General features: G+C 42.2%; 1 protein-coding gene across 1 annotated transcript in view; it reads right to left on the reverse strand.

The window, feature by feature from the left end:
• Nucleotides 1–17539, reverse strand: part of ANTXR1 (ANTXR cell adhesion molecule 1) — a 258178-nt gene that overhangs the window by 109453 nt on the left and 131186 nt on the right. The gene's annotated exons all lie outside the window — the stretch shown is intronic.

Consider the following 17539-nt stretch of genomic DNA (forward strand, 5'->3'; position numbering starts at 1 on the left):
GGTTCTGGGGTCTGTGACTAGAGCTGAACGGAAGCGGCCTAAGGTACTTCCAGCTGGGGGAGGGGACACTCCTAGACAGCGTATTAAAAAGCAAAGACATCCTTTTGCCAACAAAGGTCCGTATAGTCAAAGCTATGGTTTTTATAGTAGTCAAGTACAGATGTGAGAGTTGGACCATAAAGAAGGCTGAGCACCAAAGAACTGATGCTTTTGAACTGTGGTGTTGGAGAAGACTTGGAAGTCCCTTGGACTGCAAGGAGATATTCATTGGAAGGACTAATGCTGAAGCTGAAGCTGAAGCTCCACAACTTTGGCCACCTGATGTGAAGAATTGACTCACTGGAAAAGACCCTGATGCTGGGAAAGCTTGAAGGCAAAAGGAGAAGGGGGCGGTAGAGATGGACGGCATCACCAACTCAATGGACATGAACGTGAGCGAACTGCAGGTGATGGTGAGGGACAGAGGAGCCTGCAGTCAACGGCGTTGCAGAGAGCTGGACACGACTTGGGTCTGAAGAACAACAATACGTCGGTTTCTTCAATGAGTAGTAGTTTCATGCCTTTTTTTCCTGTGAATGCTGAGGTGTAACATGCTCACAGAAGCCTGCAGTGAAGCAGACATGGTATATTAAATACGAGGGCAGGATGCTCACCTGCTCCTTCCTGCAGTCATCCTTTGTTAGGATAACTTTCTCTGAAGTAGACCTGGCTTGAAAGGCAAATCCCCGCTGAATGGCTTTGTCAGTTCCTTTGTTCCCAGCTCACCAAATAAGGGTGTATCTTTTAAAACAAGGAGGCATTATTTTCAAGGGTATAGATTTGGAAACTTGAATAATGACAGCAACTCTCACAGTAGGTTTAGTAATTTTGGATTTCTGACTCACAGTAGTGGGGCATGAGAGATTTTGTATAATAGGAGGGAGGCAAGCTTCTAAGTAAGAGAGCATTAAGCACCACTGCTCCTTTCTGTCTTGATATTTTGCTTTTTTGTTTGTTTGCTCTGAATATATCTTTTAAAAAAGGAGAAAAAATAAAAAACACAAACCTGTCCCCACAAGGGGATGGTCTCTAGTGGGACCCTGCCTGTTGTTTTCCCTGACTCCAGAGACTTCTATATAGGTCTTAGCTGCTTGCTGACCCGGGTAAAGGGAGGAGGGTAAAACTGAGAGGAACGGTGGGAAACTGGGGAAAGCTCAAGTTTAAGAAACTTAGATCTTCAAGGTGGGTTTGAACTGGGATTCTGCCTGATGTCCAGGCATGGGGTTATTAACATGTAGCCAATGAAGTGTCTTCAGTTCTGGATCAGTTAAGGAGGGTGTGTTCTTCCCCACTCCTGCGTATCTTTCCCTGTTGAAGGCGCTTTGTGCACAACTCCAGGCCTTTCTTCCTCTTTGAGTGCATAGTCGCTCAGTTGTGTCTGACTCTTTGTGACCCACATGGACTTGCCATGTGGCTTGCCAGGCTCCTCTGTCCATGGGATTTCCCAGGCAAGACTATTGGAATGGGTTGCCACTTCCTTCTCCATTCAGTAAATAGGACCAGAGCATAGAGAACATGGGCCTCTGCTCTCCACTTCCTCTCCTGGGAGCATGCTACCCACTGGAAACAGCTCCTCTTCAGCTCCATGCAGGCTGGTTTTGTGTGAGGCCTGATGCTTGTACAATTTGGGGAGTCCTCTTTAAGAAAAAGAATGTAAAAATACAAACTCATAATTATAAGTGCCCCTCCTGGGGCCTTAAAAGGGCTAGGAGGAACCCATTCAAATGAGGATCCTGGAAACTTAAACTTCATCAGCTCCCCCAAAGCTCTGCATCTTCCCTGGACAAGTCCCAGGTGAGAGGAGGCTGACAAGTCTGTTTAATCCTGGGCTTCAGTTTCTAGCCCATTGCTGTACCCTCAGCCTCAGTTTCCAGTCCACAACAACAAAGGCTTTCATATATGGTGTTGAGCGTCTTATTTCTGTTTGTTCACATGCTTTATTGCCCCTAGGACTGTGACCCCTCAGTACCTTTTAACTTACCCTAGTATGGGCCCTAGGGCTTCTCTGGTGGCTCAGACTGTAAAGAAACCGCCTGCCAATGTGGGAGACCCACATTCGATCCTTGGGTCAGGATGATCCCCTGGAGAAGGGAATAGCTACTCACTCTAGTAGTCTTAGCTGGAGAATCCCAGGGACAGAGGAGCCTGGGGGGGCTAGAGTCCATGGGGTCCTAAAGAGTCAGACAGGACTGAGTGACTAACGCTTTCACTTTTTAGGAAGGGCCCTGGTAAATTGTAACAATTACATGTTGACAAGAGTGTACAGGAATTATCAATAAAGCAGTATGGAGAGCCCTCCCTGATGGGTGGTGGGTTTGCTGCAGTTTTAGGATCTAGGCTAGGTTTTACAGATTCTGAGCATTATCACTGAGTTACCGAAGATAATGATTATTTCACCTGTTTAGATGAGATGGTCTTTTAAACATTCAACCTGAAGAATAAATTAGCAGGTTTATTCTGCCACATTGTAGGCTATCAGCCAAACTCTGCCAAAAGTATGACAGGAAAACAGCTGATGATCCATTAGATCTTTTTAAAAGCTGGAGAGGCTGCTTCCCTGGATTCAGCCGGGAAATGATGATGCCACAGGGCACTCCAGGACACGACTAGGCGTGTTTGCTATGGGGTGTGGCTACCCAGTGGTCCCTCTTCCTCTCCTGCCTCCATCTTTGGCTCCGTCCCTCTATCCCTGGTGTTGAGCACGGCTGTCTTTGAAGCGCTGTCTGAAAACACTCAAGGGAAAGAAGCCCTTCGGCCAGGGGCAGTTCTGGTTCGTGACCTTGAGATCTCATGGCAACTCGCTTGTTGTAAACAATAAAGAGGCCATCTGGCGGAGAGGGAGATGTGCAGACACAAAGGGGCCAGGGACATGGTGGACAAGTCGGGCGGGAGTGTCAGCTTCTCCCAGGAGGCCAAAGGGCTCTGTACCCCCTGCTGTACCCCCACGCTCCGCTCCAGGCAGCTTCCCTCCCTCCATCCCTCCCTAGGCAGAGGCTGCCACTTGGGAGGTGTCACATTCCAGGGCTCTGAAGTGGAATTTCAAATCATCCTCAGCAGCTGGTATGAGCTCTGTTTCCTGCCCAGACAAAACTGGCAGAGTATGGGCAAGTTTTATTTTGAAAGATGAAATTTAAGTCATTTTATTACTGCTGAGAAGTTCTGGATGGGCAAGCCCTGAGACCAAAATTCTCTCTCTTTCACTCTCTCTCTCCCAGAGCTTATATATTCCTGACTGTTATTTCTGGAAGTAACTTTAGCCGTTATCTAATTCACTGCCCATCCCGCCCTGCATTTTATTGGAATTCTGTTGCCCTGGCATCTGTGGTGGCTCTCTTCAGCTTACCACCTCTCATCTCAGATTACTCCTTGCCCACCTCCTCATGGGCTTTTCCTTGTATGCAGTCCCTTAAATATCAGCAGGCGGCATGGATCTTTTTTTTTTTAAAGCAAGGTATATACTTTTTAAAAATTAATTTTTATTGGAGTATAGTTGCTTTACAATTTTGTGTTAGTTTCTGCTGTAGAGCAAAGTGAATCCGCGATACACGTACATATATCCCCTCTTTTTTTGAATTTCCTTCCCATTTAGATCACCACAGAGCAGTGAGTAGAGTCCCCTAAGCTATACCTGAAGTGCCTACTTTTTTCTCATTTTAAAAAGCATGGTAAAATACATATACACACAGCATATGCCACTTAAACCATTTGTAAGTGTCCAATTCGGTGGCATTCAGTTTGCTTACCATGTTGTACAACCCATGGATGCATTCTTGGTCCCTTGCTGTTTTTCTTTCTATAAAACTGGCCACGGGCTGTCTCTCTTCCTTTCACAGTTTAAACTCTTATCTAGATACTGATGACTTAACTCTTTATCTCTAGCCTAGATCTCTCCTCATGCTTCAGGGTCATGGTCAGGGTCATTCCACTGTCTGGTAGGTTCTACTGGCACTGCACTGCAAACTCAACAATTCAAACTGAGCTCACTGTTTCCTTTTTCAAACCAGCTCATTCTCTTCTCATTCAATGATAAGTACTAAGTACTTCCCAGGTGGTGTAGCGATATAGAACCCGCCTGGCAATGTAGGAGACATGGAGACCTGGGTTTGATCCCTGGGTCAGGAAGATCCCCTGGAGAAGGGAATGGTTACCCACTCCAGTATACTTGTCTGGAGAATCCCATAGACAAAGGAGCCTGTCAGGCTATATAGTTCATGGAATTGCAAAGAGTCGGCCACGACAGGTGACTTAGCATACACGTACCGCCTATCAATCCAAGTTGGAAATCCGGAAGTCCATCTCAGTTTTCTCTTTCTTCCTCTCCCCCCTCCCCAAGTTCACACCCTCCTATAAGTACACCTATTCCTTTGACCAGCTAAATACTTCCTGAATCTGGCCTTATCTACTCCTTCTTCAACACTTGATTAGATTTAGAATCTTTTTTTTTTTTGGCCACTTATAGTTATATCTTCACTGGTTTCTCCACCACCAGACTTGCTACCCAAATTCCATCCTCCACCACTGCATCTAGAGTTATTGACCTAACATGTTATAATAGCTCTGCCGCCCACGAATCTTTAACAGCTCTTCACGGTCAAGGGTTCTTAATATTGGAGAATTTGATGAAAGTGATACAGCCCTTTCCTCAGAAAAGGACACATTCAAATTTATAAACAAGCTCACTAATTTTGATCATATTTTCAGAGGGGTCCATCAAACCCGCAGAATCCATTTATGAGTCCCTCAGTCCAAGAGTCCTTAGCTCAAGGCCCTTCACAACTAGGCCTCTCTTTTCTCCAACCTCCTCCCTCACCACCTCCCTCCTTAAACTTTGGGCTTTGATGAAACTCAACCACATGTAGTTCCCTGTACACCAGCTCACTGTTTCTCTCATGGTCTTCTCCCTGAAACACCCTTTCTTCCTTCATTCCTTGGGCAACTGTTTTTCATCTTTCAAGTCTTAGCTAAGTGAATGAGTGACGTTGCTTAGTTGTGTCCGACTCTTTGCAACCCCATGGACTGTAGCCTATGACGCTCCTCTGTCCATGGGATTTTCCAGGCAAGAGTACTGGAGTGGGTTGCCATTTCCTTCTCCAGAGGATCTTCCCGACCCAGAGATTGAACCTGGGTCTCCTGCATTGTAGGCAGATGCTTTACCATCTGAGCTACTTCCCAACCAGTCTTAGCTAAGGCACCACCCAATTCATTCATACTGTACATATTTATTGAATACCTACTCTATGCCAGGCCCTCTGTAAGCACTGGCATAAAAGATGAATGTAGTCTTTGTAATCACTGACCTTGTAATTGAGAGGGGAACACAGATAAGTAAGTGCTACCACTCAACTCCAAGTCTGGGCTCTCATCTTACATCTCTATCTCAGTATCTCCTGTGTATTTTAGATATTATATCATTATGTGCTTGTCTCTCACTGAACTATAAGACCCTGGAGGACATAAGTCTGACTTTACTTATCTTTGTGACTGAGATGTAATATAATGTTTCAAACTAAAAGGACTTGTCACTCAGGTATTTATTAGATTGAGGGAAATAAAGATTTGGTAGACCAAGACCTTCCACGGCTAGTGGGTAGCCGAAATGGCACAGTTGCCAGTGTTGCCCCAGGTTGCTCACCTCCCCTCCATGGTCCTGTTGCTAGAAACAGCTCATCAATCTTATTGCAAAGAGCTTGTGCTTTGGACTCAGTAAAATTTAAAGTGCTAATTCTTTCACTTATTAATACATAGACTTTAGGTAACTAACCCAGCCTCTCTTAAACTTCCTTTTCTCAACGGGTATGAAATTGCACTAATTCCTACTTCCCAGGATTGATTCGATATGACATAGGATAAGGTATGTAAAGATCCTGGCACACAGCCATCCTTCAATAAAATGTGACTTTCCTTTCCATTCTCCCCCTTGCTTTTATGCCCAAGCGGTGTTCCTGGTGATGTGCCCAGACTTGGCTCAGGTGAATAAATTTGATTCCTGTGAACAGTCTCTTACAACTATGACTGGGCTGTGGTGTTGATGGGTGGTCCCAGGTTACATAGTGGGAAACCACAGGCCTTCAGGTTGCCATTGCAATGTCAAGCAAAGGAAAACCCAAGTGAGTGTTCCAACAGTAAATTTACTGCTGCTGCTGCTAAGTCACTTCAGTCGTGTCCGACTCTGTGCGACCCCATAGATGGCAGCCCAACAGGCTCCTCCGTCCCTGGGATTCTCCAGGCAAGAACACTGGAGTGGGTTGCCATTTCCTTCTCCAATGCATGAAAGTGAAAAGTGAAAGTGAAGTCGCTCAGTCGTGTCCGACTCTGTGCGACCCCATGGACTGCAGCCCACCAGGCTCTTCCGCCCATGGGATTTTCCAGGCAAGAGTACTGGAGTGGGGTGCCATTGCCTTCTCCAGTAAATTTACTAGCTTCCATTAAAATCAATCAAACATTAATAAGGGTAAAACACTATCAAATATGATGATTTATTCTTGCTACCTGAGAGGTAATCCAGGCTAGAGGTAATCTGTGCTAAAATGGTGATAAAATTGATAAGCACCAAAGATACTGGATTCCTTAACCCATAAACTGGGCAGTACAGGAAAAATACTAGGTGAGAATTACCTTGGCTCCTGTGGGACTCTGTAAAAAGCATGACTATAAAGTAATGAGGCTGTTCGTGTATTGAACATAGTAGAACTCCCAGAGAGGAATCTAATTCTCTCCAAACTAGTGACTCTGGATGCTGGAGACTCTCCAGTGATTCAGCCCATGCTCAAAGCAATTCTGAAATACCTCCTTTGGAAGTCTTTCTGAAGCTAATTTATAGGCCACAAAAAGAAAATCTGTTATCTTATAAGCTACGTGTTGCTTTTTATCAGTGAGTTTCCCAATTTGATCACCCAACATTCACCAGACCTGGTTCCCACAACTTTTGGAGTTGTTTTGATATCAAATGATGATGATGTCTTCCTAATTCTTTGACTGGGGGTATTCAAATACTGTGCCTTCAGAGTCATGCCAGTCTCACAGCAGGAGTGCAGAAGATAGCTGAAATTTTGAGTCTTGAAATTTTAAGCATACGGCTTTCCAAGGTAAATATTTTGAAGAAGCAGTAATAATTTGGATGTGTCAATTCTAGTTTGCTATACATCTTATTATTTTTTGCCTTATACAAATAATACCAAAAGGCCTCAGACAAGCCACCGTTATAATGCAATGAGAAGGGGAAGATTAATGCCACACTCCTAAAACTCAAGCTTTGAGGTCCTTATCATGGAAGGACACTGTCAAGATTTTCCAGCATCACCTTGATCTTCACTCGCAATGGTGAGGGTGATAATAAGTAGATGTTGGATTCATTCACTTTCCTTTCCATAAAATTCACAGAGCTTGCTAGTCAGAACCAGTTTTTAGAGAATAATGCAGACAAGATGTAGCTCCTAAGTACTCAGAATGCCTTAATTCCTGTCAGTGGGCTGTTGAAATAGGATTACAGAAAAAGTAATGGTCAACTACTGATGGTGGAAGAGAGAGACTAATTTCTCATTTCCACTTTTTGTTCCATTAGCTACAGAGACTTGTCTATTTGCCTTTAATGTAACTATTTATTTAATGTTAATGCATATGCTCAATTGGTCTTAGTGATCATACTTCTTATGTTAGTCAGCATCATTATTATCTATTGTCCATAAGCATATCTTCACTATACTGTTAGCTATTGCTTTAGACTATGAACTTGGAAAGGTAGAAGCCATGTTTATGATTTGCAGCCATTGTCGAAAGACAGCTGCTTACTACTGGTGACCATGATGATCTAGTCCTTAAGACAATGTCTCTAAACTGCATAATAGGGTTTCCTGGGTGGCTCAGTGGTAAAGAATCTGCCTGAAATGCAGGAGATGTGAGTTCGATTCCTGGTTGAGAAGATCCCCTGGAGAAGGAAATCGCAACCCACTCCAGTATTCTTGCCTGGAAAATCCCAGGGACAGAGGATCCTGAGGTGTTACAGTCCACGGGGTCACAAAGAGTTGGACATGACTGAGCGACAAAATAACAACAAAACTGCAAATAGTATCAGGAAACCAACAGATAATTTTCTATTGAATAGTTAACATATGTTCAGCAGTGGGAGACATAGAAAGATGAACAAAGTCAGCCTACAAGCTTGGAAGATGTTATCACCGTCCAGTGAGAAAGTCAGGACTGACTCACAGAGCTTACTCAAAGAGCAGCACACATTATATGCAGTTAATCTCTAAATGATGCTATAACCCGCAGTGCTTGAGCTCAGAGCAGGAGGAGATCAGTGAGGCAACCTGGGGCAGGTCCAGGCAGCACTTGGCAGGCCCTGTAGCCATGGTGAAATTTGGGTAGGTGGAAAGGAGGAGAGGGCATTCCAGAAGAAAAGTGAAATTTGATCAAAGGCACTGAGTAAGGATGGACATTATTTAGAGTGAGGAAATATGAGATAGAAATATGGGATCATCATCAAACATTTTTTTTTAATCTGTCAGGGATCCAAAATTTGCATTCACAAATTTTAAAGCCAGCAGCTAAAGGCCAACTGAGGTTGCCATGTCGGACTCTACTGTGAAGAAGCTTTGTTAGATATTTACTCTGACGGGTTTGCACCTTTTACATACAGTCTCAAAAGCCTTGAGCTACCTTTTCTAAGTCGAAGGATTTGGGCAATGCAGATAAAACAAAAGTGCCCTAGCCGCATCTTTTTCATTTTCTTGGCCTGCAGATGAAGCAGTTTTCCTGCTGCTGGACGGTATATAAAAGGAAATCAGAAATATTTTAGTTGTCACTTATTCAAGTGCTTTCTAATTTATTAAGTAAATGAAACAAAATATTAAGCCCACTGCTTTGGACACTGGCTGAACTAACATCTGTTCTAGGAACCACGGTTACAGCAAAGGAATGCTAGTTATGTATTACTTGTGGCACAGACTCTTCTTCTGGAGAGCTATAAATTAAATCACTGAACTTTGAATTTCCTTGGTGCCCTAAAGAATAGCTGAGAAGCTGGTTGATTTGCAAAAGGAAGGGCGCTCATGTACCCTGGTGGGACTTTGTCATTCTCTGGGGAGCAGAGGGAAGAGTCTGTTTGCTCTTTGGGGGTGCAGACAATGTAAATCACAACATCCTGGTCAGAAAATATATGTAAAGACCCCGTGGCAATTTGTGATTTGGTGCATTGTGACTGTAAACTCCTAGCCAGGACAATGTAGCCTGGGTCTGGCTGCTGTCTCCTCTAGTTCTGGGATAGCCTAGTCCACTGGTTTTTGCCAATTTGGGACCACTTAAAGAGTTGGCATTATTTTAGTGCCGGCAGAGAGAAATGCTCAGAGGCTTTCTCTGTGATTTGGTTGTATTTCCCCAACTATGAATCTGTCCTCCCTCTCTTCCTGCCCCACTCCCTCTACTCCTCTTTTCTCTTTCTCTCCACAAACACACACTTTTTGGATCCTCTTTAAATTGTGCACTTCTTCCTAAAATTGTGCCTCTCCCAACTGGATTTGCTAATTCAGAATGCTCAACCTAAAAGACTCAATCTTTTGGAATAGTCTCAATGACCCAAGAGCACACGTAAAAGCACACACTGGACATTCACTAAAACTTGTGTACTTAAGGAATATACTCTCTTTCAGGTTCCTATTCAGAGACTGGGGATTCTTATATTATATTCAAAGAAGCTTGGTTGTTTGATATCTGAGCACCCAGAAGCTTCTGTCAAATCAGAAAAGAGAGGGGGGAGGGGATCTAAAATAGAAGACCAGGAAGTGAGAGGCTAGAAAAAGCAGAACCATAAACTTCAAAAAACAGTGATCAGAAGACATCCCTAGGGGCAAACAGCCACAGATATCAAGGGTTTCACAGTAACATGGAAAATTTTAGTTCCTGATAAGAATGGCAGAGAGTAAGGGATTTTCCTGACAGTCCAGTGGTTAAGACTTTGCCTTCCAATGCAGGGGGTATGGGTTCAATCCCTGGTTGGGGAGCTAAGATTCTGCACACCTCTTGGCCAATCACAGCCAAAAAACCAAAACATAAAACAGAAGCAATATTGTAACAAATTCAATAAAGACTTTAAAAATGGTCCACATTAAAAAAAAAAAAAGAACTTAGAAAAGAATGGTGGAGAATAAAATGTAAACACTACACAACACTTTATAACATTCACTTTGTGTACAAAGGCTTCCATAGGAGGAAAGACCTCGAAAGGAGTGAGTCCAGTTTAGTTCAGTTCAGTCGCTCAGTCGTGTTCGACTCTTTGCGACCCCATGAAGGGAGTGAGGGATGAGCTCAACTGGCATGTGTTTTCTTTGTTCACTCAGTAGATGATCTCATTGTAGCACAGCCTGAACCTGTGACAGAAGGGAGTTTGTGTGTCCCCCAACCAGAACTGGGGGCTTCTCTGGTGGCTCAGATGGTAAAGAATCTGCCTGCAATGCAGGAGAACTGGGTTAGATCCCTGGGTCAGGACAATCCCCTGGAGAAGGGAATGGCTGCCTACTCCAGTATTCCTGCCTGGAGAATTCCATGGACAGAGGAGTCTGGCGAGCTATAGTCCATGGGATTGCAAAGAGTCAGACATGACTGAGCAACTAACACTTTTCATCCAGAACTGACTGATGAGAACACAGTTCTTTGAATACATGTTTATTCTTTTACCTCCCTTCCCCACAACTCTGGGAGAAGGCAACGGCAACCCACTCCAGTACTCTTGCCTGGGAAATCCCATGGATGGTGGAGCCTGGTGGGCTACAGTCCACGGGGTCTCGAGGAGTCAGACACGACTGAGCGACTTCACTTTCAAGTTTCACTTTCATGCACTGGAGAAGGAAATGGCAACCCACTCCAATATTCTTGCCTGGAGGCTCCCAGGGACGGAGGAGCCTGGTGGGCTGCCGTCTATGGGGTCACACAGAGTTGGACACAACTGATTCGACTTGGCAGCAGTGGCCACAACTCTGTTTTCTCTCTATTTTGTTTTCTATTCTCTTACTTTATTGTTTTTGTTCTATTTTTGGAGGCGCTTACTCCATTGTTTCTCTGTAATGGTTTGAGCTCAACGCTTGGCTAATCAACTTATGCCTTTCTTCTTTTCTCACATAGATATTTAAGGATACACATTTCCGTCTAAGACTCACTTTAGCTGTATTCCACAAGTTTTGGTATGATGAATCTTTATAATCGACTACTTTATTTTCTAATTTCCATTATGATTTTAATTTGACTTATAAAAGATTTAAATGGTTTATTTGAAACTGCAAGCACATGAGATTTTCCTATACACCATAAGCCCTGCAGCAGCACTATGAAGATGTCATGGATTTGGCTGTAAGGTGGTTGGTGATCAGCTCCTTCCCTCTGCCTGGCCCCCACTCTCCAGAGGAGAAAGGAGCCTCCATTTCCACTCTTGGTAGGGGTGATTGGGGGAGAGGAAGTGAAAAATAAGTTTTGCTCAGCATATATTTCATCATCTTTACTTTGGGTACAGCACAGACTGCTGGGAAATATTTTAATGAACTTAAGATGCATCCATTGTAGGATGACTCATTATTTTATGAGCCATTAGGGAAAAACACTATGAGATTATGATACATTAATCTCTGAAATTTTCCAATTTCAGAGATATGTTTCTTAAAATTTATGGAATAATGGTGTTTTTCATTAATCTTATAACTGTATAGCCCTCATTTTATGCAACCCCCAAATTTTGGATCCTATTTGAAACATTTTGCTGTAGCATTACGGTGTGTCCACTAGATCATGTTTAACTGCATGATTTAAATAATTTTTTCAGGTATTTATTCTTTTTGCAAAGAAACAGAGGAAAACAATAGAATTGGAAAGACTAGAGATCTCTTCAAGAAAATTAGAGATACCAAGGGAACATTTCATGCAAAGATGGGCACAATAAAGGATAGAAATGGTATGGACCTAACAGAAGCAGAAGACATTAAGAAGAGGTGGCAAGGATACACAGAAGAATTGTACAAAAAAGATCCTCATGATCCAGATAACCACAATGGTGTGAAAACTCACCTAGAGCCAGACATCCTGGAATGTAAAGTCAAGTGGGCCTTAGGAAGCATCACTATGAACAAAGCTAGTAGAGGTGGTGGAATTCCAGTTGAGCTATCTCAAATCCTGGAAGATGATGCTGTGAAAGTGCTTCACTCAATATGCCAGCCAATTTGGAAAACTCAGCAGTGGCCACAGGACTGGAAAAGGTTAGCTTTCATTCCAATCCCAAACAAGGGCAATGCCAAAGAATGTTCAAACTACTGCACAATGACATTCATCTCCCACGCTAGCAAAGTAATGCTTAAAATTCTCCAAGCCAGGCTTCAACAGTACGTGAATCGTGAACTTCCAGATGTTCAAGGTGGATTTAGAAAAGGCAGAGGAACCAGAGATCAAATTACCAACATCCGTTGGATCATAGAAAAAGCAAGAGAATTCCAGAAAAACATCTACGTCAAAGCCTTTGACTGTGTAGATCACAACAAACTGTGGGAAATTCTTCAAGAGATCGGAATACCAGACTACCTTACCTGCCTCCTGAGAAATCTGTACACAGGTCAAGAAGCAACAGTTAGAACCGGACATGGAACAACAGACTGATTCCAAATTGGGAAAGGAGTACGTCAAGGCTGTATATCGTCACCCTGCTTATTTAACTTATATGCAGAGTACATCGAGAGAAGGCAATGGCACCCCACTCCAGTACTGTTGCCCAGAAAAATCCCATGGATGGAGGAGCCTGGTAGGCTGCAGTCCATGGGGTCGCTAAGAGTCAGACACGACTGAGTGACTTCACTTTCACTTTCCACTTTCATGCATTGGAGAAGGAAATGGCAACCCACTCCAGTGTTCTTGCCTGGAGAATCCCATGGATGGAGAAGCCTGGTAGGCTGCAGTCCATGGGGTCGCACAGAGTCGGACACGACTGAAGCGACTTGGCAGCAGTACATCATTCGAAATGATGGGCTGAACGAAGCACAAGCTGGAATCAAGATTGCCGGGAGAAATATCAATAACCTCAGATATGCAGATGATACCATCCTTATGGCAGAAAGTGAAGAGGAACTGAAGAGCCTCTTGATGAAAGTGAAAGAGGAGAGTGAAAAAGCTGGCTTAAAATTTAACATTTAAAAAATGAAGATCATGGCATCTGGTCCCATCCCTTCACGGCAAATAGATGGGGAAACAATGGAAACAGTGACAGACTTTATTTTCTTGGGCTCCTAAATCACTGCAGATGGTGACTGCAGCCATGAAATTAAAAGATGCTTGCTCCTTGGAAGAAAAGCTATGACCAACCTAGACAGCATATTAAAAAGCAGAGTCATTACTTTGCTGACAAAGGTCCATTTAGTCAAAGCATGGTTTTCCCAGTAGTCACATACGGATGTGAGAGCTGGACCATAGAGAAAGCTGAGAGCCCAAGAATCGATGCTTCTTAACTGTGCTGTTAGAGAAGATGACATAAGGAGATCAAACCTGTCAATCCTAAAGGAAATCACTGGAAGGACTGATGCTGAAGCTGAAACTCCATTACTTTGGCCACCTGATGTGAAGAACTGACTCACTGGAAAAGACCCTGATGCTGGGAAAGATTGAAGGCAGGAGGAGAAGGGGACAACAGAGGATGAGATGGTTGGATGGGATCATCAACTTGATGGACATGAGTTTGAGCAAGCTCCAGGAGTTGGTGATGGACAGGGAGGCCTGGCATGCTGCAGTCCATGGGGTCACAAAGAGTTGGATATGACTGAGTGACTGAACTGAACTGAACTGATTCCTTTGGCTGCTTGACCTATTAATTACTGAGAGAACTGTTTTAAAATGTCCTATTGTGATGGTGGATTTATCAATTTCTCTTTGTAATCTGGTCAGCTTTTTCCTCATATATGTTGAGGATATGTCATGAAGTACAGGTTAGAATTATACTTCCTAGGTTAATGGTTCCTTTTAACATTATGTAATGGTCCTCTTTTTATCAATAAAGATTTTTAGCTAAAAAGTTTAATATAGCTATATTAACTTTATTTTGGTATTCCCTTGACATAATTTTTCTCATACTTTTATTTTTAACCTTTGTGCCCTTTTATTTTGTTGAATGCATGCTTTATTATAAATAAAATAAAGCAGAATATATTTTAAACACAATATATCAGTCTGTGCTTTTCAACTGCTGGGTTTGGTTCTTTATATATTTATCTTGGTTATGGATTAGTATTTGGAATTTTTATTTCTAAAAATAAATATTACCTTCTTGCTATGTGCTTATCTGAATTTCCTCAAGTATAGATTCAGAAAAATCCTTTTTTTTTTTTTTTTTCTCATTTACTCTCAAAACAGGGAAATTTCAAACTTAGGGCAAACATTCTTTAAAATGCCTTGAGATAAAAATACTGAAAGTCAATTCCTCAAACATCCAAGAAAAACAAATCAGCACAATCCTCCAAAACATATTTGAAAAGATTCTTATGTATACAAGGGTTATCAAAATAGAGATGCCGCCAAACTATTTTTATTTCAGTTCATAAACAACATCTGACATCTAAGTTTGGCATTCTGATATTCCTGTGGTCTTTCAGCCTTTCTAATGACAGTACAAGAAACCATAGCTCATCTTGTTAAAATAATAGTAATAAATACTAGGATATTGTAAAAAAAAAAACAACACACCTTGAATTATATATGTCTCTCCTAAGGCCAGCTAATAAATAGATGAGACTGATTTGTGACTAGTGTATTAATTGTTTGTAAATGAGATGGTGTGTTTGAAGTTATTTGAAAACAAATTTTTCTTGGGAGGAGCTTTAAGCTCACTTTAGTCTGAAATATAATCTCACTTGTATCAGGCGAAGGTTGGCTCGTTTGAACCACACTAAGAGAAACTATCTCCAGTGTCACCAACAAAAGGCTTTCATTTATTTTCAAAATATAAAAGCCAAGCTCATTTGTTACACCATTTAGGACTGATAATATTTGCCTTACTCTTTCACTAGATCACTTTTAGTTCTAGAATTTCACTTTCAGCATTGGAAGAAGTCTGAAAGTTTTTCTAGTCCAATTGCCTATCTGATGCATGAATGGCCTTTACATAATTCTGCCAATTTATCAAGTTGCCTGGACTTGAATATAACCACAACAGGGAGTTGACTCCCACCGGTACGGAGCACCCAATCAGAAAGACCTTTTACAAAACTGAGCCACAAACTATCCATCAGCCTATTCTACTCCAATCTTTGTAAACTCATGGACTGTAGCCTGCCAGGCTCCTCTGTCCATGGCATTTTCCAGGCAAGAATACTGGAGTGGGTTGCCATGCCCTCCTCTAGGGGATCCTCTCAACTCAAGAATTGAACCTGGGTCTCCCACAATGTAGGCAGATTCTTTATCATCTGAACCACCAGGGAAGCCCCATTCTACTCCTTAGATATACACAATAAAAGCAGTTGTACCTCAGGAGAGCCCAGCCCTTGAAATATTGAAAATGTCTATCAAATCTTTATATCTTCGGTCTCAATTCTATAGATTATTCTAAATGATTTATCATACTTGGTAATCTTTTTTCACATATTCAGTTTTTTGAGGTTCTCCTTTGTAGTGTCCTTACTATTTAATATGATACTTGAAAGATGTTCCTTCAGCAAGTTGAAAGGTTCTATCAACTTCCTTAGGCTCAGATACCATTCTCCTGTTAATTCAATCAGAAGTCAGAGACTGTCACTGCACTGATTCTTAGAGAACCTATAACATCAGCCTAAGGAAACTAACATTGGGTATCTATTCTGTACTAGGACCACTGCCAGCTATTTAAGGCCTGGGATTTTAGCCACACTGATCTGATTCCAAAGTCCATGATGGTTCCTACTTTTCTTCCTCAACTAAGTCTTTCCTTCGTACTTTGCTAAGCCACATCTTTCACAGGACATATCACCTATAATTACAGCAATAAGAAAGTAACAGCCATCCTTTTTCAGGGGCTGATTATGAGACACTAATGAATCACTTGTAGCCCTAGGGTTGTGGATTGGTCATTCTTGGAACAAAGTTTCTTTCACCTAAATAATGGAACACTAAACTGGAGCCTGTTCCTTTCCAAATGACCAAATTATAAATCAGGGACATCCAGACAAATAATATTTTGCTAAAAGACTTGGAATAAACAAATGCTGAATTAATCTTCCAAAAATATTGCCTTGTTCTTTCTTTGAATGGTTTCCCATCACCCAGACTCCATCTTTTGTCATTCAAACACTCTGCAATGTCAGTCTCCTATTTCCCCTCCAACCCTGACACCCCTTATTCTTCCAGGATAGGAATTCTTCACCCTCTGTGAAGACATGGGGGCTAAATGGATAAGGAGAAAGATGGGAGAAAGGTGCACACGGGAGTGAGCTGTACAGGCAGTGGAATGATGTCAGGGTGAAGAATCTATAAGCAAAACTGGAGTGTGGGGCTTGGTCCTGCCCTTCTCCACTGGTTGTTTGGAAGGGACTTGTCTTCTCCATGAGTTTTTTCCTGTAATTGAGAAATACAATTGGGGAGAAATAAAAACTGGGGAGGGTCTTGTTGGGAAAAAGACACTCTGAGCTCAGTACATCATGAGCCGTCTACATGTTATTCTTGAATTTCTAGAATTTGTCCAGCTCCCTTTTGCAGGAAGTCATGAATGCCTTCTTAAGTAATTGAGAATTAGGGTTACAGTTAGAACCTGGTAACCCGCTAGGACCATTAAATGGACTCTCCCCAAAGTGTGCAGTGCTTGTGTCAACTTACTTATCCACAGGCCTGGGTGGAGGCTCACAAGTCTTTAGAATAGACAAAGAATTTCTGGATATCCTGTGGTATTTGTCTTTTGCACCCCCAAATATAATATTTACCTTTTATACCACCAAATACAGCATTTACCTCTTGGAGTATGTATTCTGCCTTGATAACTAGTTTGTATGTTCTGGAGGGCAAAGACAGGCTACGCGCTTCTCTGAGACCCTAACACTTGGACCATAGTACTATTTCATACATGCCAGTCCCAGTCTTTGGCTCTGTTCACCATCAGCAACTGCTTCTCTAAACTACTTTACTTAATGAAGAGGCCCACATGCTTATAGCTGCTGGTATGAATTAGCTACTTCAAAGATAGCTACCTATTTTGATTAATGGACTGTTTTGTTTACCTTGGAAAAGAAATAGAAGAAAAATGACTTCTCTGATTTCTACTTTTTCTGAAGAGTGAGCATTAGTTTTTTATTAAGTTGGAAGGCGAGATTGCCACTCAGCACAAGGTTCTGGATTCATTCCCTACCAGGCTGGTGAAATTCAAGAAATTTTGGCAAGGGCAGTCACGCCAACTGTCTGTTTACCTAGATAGTTATACAACTACAAAGCTGGGCTGGATTTTTATTTTCCTAAGTTATTTCAAAGCAATTAGTAACAGAATTGAACTCACTTACAAAATGAACCCAGGAAGTTGCTAAGA

This window comes from Bos grunniens, chromosome 11 (genome assembly GCF_055505025.1).
Source record: "Bos grunniens cultivar Pamir isolate PY7600 chromosome 11, Bosgru_T2T1.0, whole genome shotgun sequence".
Lineage (NCBI taxonomy): Eukaryota > Metazoa > Chordata > Mammalia > Artiodactyla > Bovidae > Bos > Bos grunniens.